The following is a 7426-nucleotide window of genomic DNA, read 5'->3' as shown; positions in this document are numbered from 1 at the left end:
AGGTAATCTCACGTTAATTAGACCTTTTCATCTCAGTGTCCTACCCATCCCTTAGCATGAAGGCACGGGGGGGGGGGAGGGGTAATTAAACTTGGTAGGTTTCCTATGTCTCTAAGACAAGATGCAGGAAATCAAGAGATTGATTTAAATTGTGCTAAAGATTAAAGCCCATTAACTCCTAGGGGTATATTTACTAAACGGTGGGTTTGAAAAATTGGAGATGTTGCCTATAGCAACCAATCAGATTCTAGCTATCATCTATTTAGTGCATTCTACAAAATGAAAACTAGAATCTGATTGGTTGCTTTAGGCAACATCTCCACTTCTTCAAACCCGCAGTTTAGTAAATCTAGCCCCTAGTCTGGAGGATTTTACGTCCTGAGATCTGATGTAATATTTCAGACGTTGCGGAGACATCTGGGATCAGTGTTACCCCCTGCCAGGCTGTGCCCAAAACTGTACAAAAAAGCACTATTTGACCATGTAATGTATTATACCATCTGTACTTCTGGAAAGATCGCTAGTACCACAAACTGGCATATGTAAATGTCTTTGTTAGGACACTTGAGCTAATAAAATATCATTGCTTCAAGATCCTGCTTTGACGCCTACTTACTGCGGCAATTCCTGTGACCTACAGATTAGACCAATCCGTTATCCGGCTTAACTGAGGATAGGACCCAGGATTCCAGTACCAATGTTCTGCCGCTACCCTGCAGCTGTGGCCAGTGTGATAAGGCCAGGGTGAACCATTCACAGCAGCCACCATCTAAAGGAAGAGGACAGGGGTATCAGTGCAGGTGCTCAGTGAGGGGGTACACCGGCAGTGAAAGTTATCCAGAAGGAAGAGGTACTAGGTGTCAGTGTAGGAGCCTAGTGATGGCAGCAGGATTCTTCTTCTGTGACAGGAGGGGCGCATTTGTGATAAGGAAAGGGGACGGTGGCAAGGCAAGCCCAACCGGTCCCCAGCACAACAGACAGGGTGGCATAGGAGATCCATCCTGTCACAATGATCAAATAAAAATGTTATGTGTTTTGTGACCTTTTATTATACATATGCATGTATACAGTAAGTACCGTTTAGGCAAAGAGTGCTTCCACCCTGATTTAAATGAAAACGTGTCTTGAGATACGCTTGGATTTGAATATGGTCGGAACTACGCACAAGTTCTGCTCACTTTTTAAACATTCAACTTATGTGCAAGTTGCATTTGAACTTGCCCATAATATCTACAAGTCTGTTCAAGACCTGTAGATGACCATTCCGCAGAGGTGCAAAGTTACGACAATACAATCTTCATGTTCAGCTTTTTGTAATCATTAGGGGTGCATCCTGACCAGGCAGGACAATTACTGATTTAGGTTGAAATTATACAATGCAAGCAAATTAGTTTATTATTTTGTACATAAGGTAAATACTGTCTTTTTTGTCATGTAACACACAAATACTTGATAGCTTATTTGTACACTGAAATTTAAAGTTGATCTTTGTGTGCTACATGAAAAAACAGTCAGTATTTAACTTATGTGCAAAACAGAAAACTAATTTTCACCCCTTGCATTGTAACATGGTTTTGTCCAGGAGACTTAAATAAGAAACTTCCTAATTTAAGTTCCTTAATGAATCAGGCCCCTTAATTGTAATTGCATCATTATGTTCAGATAGATGTACTCCAGCGCCTCTCAGCGCCCCCTATCGGGCGTGCCTTTGAATTGCACCACTCCCTAGAGCTACTATAACCTATGATGCTGAGGAGTTTCATACAGTATATACAGTCAAGTAGTAATGACCCTTTCATTATACGTGGGCTTGAATCATTGACTGTATCTGTAACAGCTGCCTTCCCTAATGCTGTGACAGATGTCATGATGAAAGCACAAGCAGCATTTTGTAAGATAACCACTAGTTACTCTGACGATATAATTGTTTTTTTGCTTTACCACTATGCAGTAAGCTATCCCTATCCAGCGCTATGTCTCCTCTGCCGGCGACCACTCCAGCCTGACCCGGCTTCCTAGCCCAGCTGTCAGACTGCACAATGCATGCTGCAGGGCGGCTGCTCTGCGGGCCGGGGGAAGCCTGCCCGGGAGCCAGCAGAACGCGATGGATAAACGCACGCTCCTGGGGGGAACCCCCGTTTTTTTCCCAGAGCGTCAAACATAACGCTCACTGATCAGACGCCTTTAAATATATAATCTGACGTTTAAGATGAAATCTCTAGAGGGAGCCTTCTATCTATTATCCAGAAGAGCAGCTCTTATTACATATTACATATAACACATCTCATGCCCATGACTACTGCTCGCCACTGGCACCAGCAACTCTGCAGCCCCGTCCACCCTGCCAAGCAGCTCCACCCTGCTACTTACACAGCACAGGGCTCACACTGGAATGTACCAACCATGACATATACAAGAGGAGCACGTTTACAGTAAGAGGGGGATTGCAGGAGCGCCGCTGACTGTCAGTGTGATCCCAGCTGTGAGTGATATTACGCGATCTGTAGTAACGCGGCGATCCCCTCTGCGCTCTCACAGGCGCAGCTGCACCGAACGCGTATTTCCTGAGCCGCAGCGCCCTCCCCTCCCCTCTTGCCGTGTTGGTGAGCTCTACTGTAATATTACATTAGCCCGCTGCCCTGCTATCTCCTCTTTACTATGCAAAGTTCCCTGTACACACTAAGGGGAACCTGACAGCAGCTCAGAGCCCGCCCGCCCGCATGCAGCCAGCCGGGCACTCTGCTCCCTCTCTCTGAACTTTGTTACAGTGTGTAACTATCCGCTCTTGTTGTTGTTAGTGTGTTTGGATGCTCACGCCCCGCATCTCATTTCCTCTTTCTACCCACTGATGACTGATGAGGAGGTTATATGATCGGTGTCTTCGGGCTGTCAGTGCGGATCACGTCTGCGGAAGCGACCCAGATACAAAGTAACCAGCGAGAGGGAACTTGAGGGAGAAGCGGAGCAGCCATCTGGTAAGTGAGCCTGTTACTGCTGAGCTGGGGACAAGCTAATAAAACTAGTATGAGAGCTTGTGCATCCCCTATTCCTAGGATAGCCCTTGTGTTCTATGCCATTCACTATGTGAGTGAGTTCTCTGTACAGCGCTGCGGAATCAGTAGCGCTATATAAATAGCTGCTGATGATGATTCACTATATAATGTACCAGCAGGTACTAGGAGCCCACCTTAGTATCTGGGTACTCCCTAGTTAGTGGGCATACATTGAGATTTATCCTTTCAGTACAGGAGGGGTGTTACTGTGTTTCTATTCTATCCTATTACTTTTGAACCAGTTGTATTTCATCTGGCTGTCATTGGTGTCATATGCTTGCAGTTTAGGGGTTAAACTTTTCCTACACAACTAAATCAGCATTACAGGATATATTACAGGTCACACAGCATCACTAAAGTGTTTAACTTGCACCAGCAGCTGAATGGTTATCCAGTTCTTTCTCTGCCCCAGCTCAGCAAGGGGATTGTTCTGTATGAAACTTGGCCAGTCTAGTGATAGTTAAACAGTTACTCTCTAGAGAGATAAAATACACTTTTATGGAGTTTGGTATTTATGACAGCAGGAATGCATGGGGACCCGTATGACAGCAGAACTACTATTTGTTATACTTGATATTCTGTGTCTGTGGACCCAGCTGTACTGTTAGTAAGACCTGGGGATAAGTTAACCCCTTGGCATCATTTTACGATACCATCGTGGTGCACAGCAGCTTCTTGGTATGTCTGTGAGTTCTGCTGTTTTAAACAGCTTTGCCTGCTTCAGAGGGATATTTTCTGGCAAAATGCTATAGATGGATTTCTTTTTGCAAGCCGTTATATCTTCCATTGGCTCATCTATACATACATATATATATATATATATATATATATATATATATATATATATATATATATATTACTGTTTATGTGGCAAGTATATGTTCTTCAAGAAGCATTTACGCTGGAATGTATTTATCTTTTATTCCACCTTTTTCTACTAGAAATTCTAGATTATTCAAGGTGATGTGATTGGAATTTTTATATGCATGTTGATTATCAGATCTAGTAGTAACTTCCTCGTCCTGCTTTCATTCCAATCTTTCTACTTAACCTTTGCCCTTTAAGGAATAGTGTAGTAGAAAGTGATTTGTGCAGAGCATATAGATACAGCCTCTGAAAGGTGTGTTCAAGTTAATGCACTTATTACTGTACCTGTTTTACCCTGATGCAGTGTCACACTGAGAATGGAGAGAGGAACTGCAAGGGTTTAAGGAAGAATTAATCTGCAGTTGACCTTCTGCCTTTGTGTATATGGTTTATTACATAACCCAATTATGAAGTAAAATATGACTGTAATCCTCCAAGTTTGCAAGGAAACATAACTTATTCTCCCATGAAGTAGAACATTCTTGACATTGTTTCATAATTTCTGAGTTATTATTTATTTTGTGGCAAAATGACACTTAGGAGTAGAATGAGGATGAGCTTATATAGTAGCCTTTATTAATTTTTTATTCTGTGTGTGTGTGTGTATTTATGTGTATATGTGTGTGTGTGTGTGTGTATATATATATATATATATATATATATATATATATATATATATATATATATATATATATATATATATATATATATATGGTAATGATAATATACCACCTTATTGTGCACATTGCCCCCTTACATTAATAGGTGGCCAGGTGCGCAGCCGGATTTCGCAATGATGTCCCGCGTCACATTGCTTTGAACTGAATCTCCCACATAGAATGGAGCATACATTTTACTGTGACACAAGATAATGCTGCAGTCTCTCATCGCTCTTGTTTATGTATATAAACAAATTCACCACAAACTCCATCCTCTTGTATAATCATTAGTGTGACATATCACGCCAGATCTTATTCATACAAATTCGCAGGAATAGCATAGTTTTCTGGGATGTACATTTCTTGCATGCCCTGATGACGTTACAGCGTAGTTACTACCTGTACTGCTGATGATGGGACAGTCCTGATTGGAAGGGAGTGTTCTACTGTTCCGTGCAGTCAGGACATAGTCCCCACTGCACAGGACTGTTTGGAGAGATGTCCCGGGTACTGCTTTACTGGATGCCGCAAGCACCTGCTGCTGGTGCATTTGACATTATTTTAATGGAAAGCAGAGAGGTTGGGGCCGCCTAGCACCTCTGAAACTTTCTGGGCACGCCCCCACGGAACATGACACGCCCCCACGGAATGTGACACGCCCCCACAGACCGTGACACGCCCACAATATCACAACCTCTCATTACCCCTTTTGTTCCTTCTAAATATTGGTTCAGTACATAAAATGGCTGCTTCCACTTTGTCTAAACAATATGAAAGCGTTAACACTTTTGATATGTGTATCTTGGGCCCTATTTTCATGGTCTTCATGTAACCAGCGACTGTCTGGCTCCTTGCCCTGTCTCTGACAGACTGGTTCTCTGTAACATCTTATTTTTCTAGAAAGTCTGTTAAGTGTTTCTTCTCCGCTGCTGTTAATAAGCAGTAGAACGAAGTCACTGGCAATTTTCGATATCCCATACAGGTAAATAAACTAGGTGTGAAACAATGGTTCTGTTAACAGACATAGAGCTTTGAACTAGGAGTGTCTATGGTGCTATAAAGAACAAAAACTTAATTTGATGCGCTGAGAACTGTTGACTTTAGGGATTAAGTGCACGCTTGGTTTCCTGCTTGTGTGCCTGTGTGCGCCAGTGTTTCTGTTTCTAACAACTTTTCCACAGCTGTACGTTTTTATTTAGGTATTCCCAAAGGCGGAGGTTTCTTTTCCTATTTTGGGTCTACAACTTCTATATTGGTGCTTTTTATTATCTCCTGCTGGATGTCTGAGTCTCACTATATATTTCCTCATTTCTATTCCCATAATACATTTAAGTCACCGCTACATCTATACACTATTGAATTGCTAACCTTCATCCACTGGACCTTATTTACAACTAGGAGCAAATCCAGTTAATTGGACTGATTCATTAAGGCACGGAAAACAAACATATTTTCTTTAAACACGCACGTAAATCAGTCCTACGCACGCCCGTATTCACCAAGGAGCGGATGTAAAGATACATCTGTTGATGAATACGGGTCTCGGTCTGCTCTGCTCTAACAGACAGTACACTTCAGGATACATAAAATACATATGTGGAATATAAAGTCATAAAAGAACAAACAGAAAAAAAAACTATTTAGTTAATGTCACCTGTTAATAATATAATCATTAATGACAAAACATGAAAAAATAATAAAAAGTTAGTTTTCTCTATAAAATACATTTATTAGGATGTTATTACTGCCTGCTGTGCATAAAATGCATTTTTACAGTTGATCCTGACTGCAAACACATGTTCTAGCATACATAAGTGACTGTCATCACCAGTAATCATCATTTACACCAGACCTGTAGCTGGTGCAAGTGATACACAAGAAAAACATGTACCCAAAGCTTGAACCAGACACTGCTTCATGCGCCCGAGGTTGGCACACCCTCACTGTACATTGAGTACGTGCATGCGTCCAGGCCCCTCCCAGGTCTACCCCTGAAATCACAGGTTGTAGTAAGGGTCTTTTGCGCTTGAAGATTGTTGCTGCTTTCTCTGGCGTAGGGTACGGTTCTAAGCATGCCTAGTGCAATGTTTCGTAAAATACGGCACCTATCAGCATTTACACGCAGCAACGTCCGTTTCAAGCTTTGTGCATCTCAAAGGTGTGTGTTTTTGTCTTGTATCACTTGCACAAGCTACATGTCGGGTGTAAGTGCCGATTACTAGTGATGACTGCTGTGTTTGCATGCTAGAACATGTGTTTGAAAACAGGAGCAACTGTAAAAATGCATTTTATTTATGTAGACATCCATAACATCCTCATAAATGTACTTTATGGGGAGAAAAATAAAAAAAATTACACTTTAAAAAGCAAATAAAATAAAATAAAATGTTTTGTCATGACTATATCATTAACCGATGACATTAATTGAAGTATTATTATTTATTTTGTCTGCGTTCTTTTAGGACTTTTTATTCCACATATGTATTGGATGTATCCTGCAGTGTCTAGTAGAGCGGAACGGACCCGTATTCATTAACAGACGAATCTTTACATCCGCTCCTTGTTGAATACAGATGTACATATACCTGATTTACATGAGTTTAAAAAACAAAACGCGCAATACGTTCATTTGGCGTGCTTTAATGAATCAGGCCCTATGTGTCTGGTAATAATCTTCGGCAAAAACGAGCAATGTGTTCTGTACCATAATGACCTGTTTTCTGCGCAGAATCACATTGCACAAGATTAATTGATTCTGTCTGACTTTCTGTCTCCTGCGAACATGCTTATACAAACTCTCTTCAACTGACTGGTTTCTCTTGTCACTGTAAAATGCTACTACCAGAA

The 7426-nt window shown here is 41.5% G+C and overlaps 1 protein-coding gene across 3 annotated transcripts in view; it reads left to right on the top strand.

Moving 5' to 3' along the window:
* Positions 1–2555: 2555 nt before the first annotated feature.
* The window catches only part of HPCAL1 (hippocalcin like 1), a 172404-nt gene continuing 167533 nt past the window's right edge, over positions 2556–7426 (top strand). For all 3 annotated transcript variants that reach the window (XM_075201443.1, XM_075201441.1, XM_075201442.1), the window contains exon 1: positions 2556–2975. The gene's annotated coding sequence lies outside the window, so the exon portion shown is untranslated. The remainder of the gene's footprint in view (positions 2976–7426) is intronic.

This window comes from Mixophyes fleayi, chromosome 3 (assembly GCF_038048845.1).
Source record: "Mixophyes fleayi isolate aMixFle1 chromosome 3, aMixFle1.hap1, whole genome shotgun sequence".
Taxonomy (NCBI): domain Eukaryota; kingdom Metazoa; phylum Chordata; class Amphibia; order Anura; family Limnodynastidae; genus Mixophyes; species Mixophyes fleayi.
The sequence above is the reverse complement of the archived record's forward strand: the minus strand, read 5'-3'. Positions and strand labels throughout refer to the sequence as shown.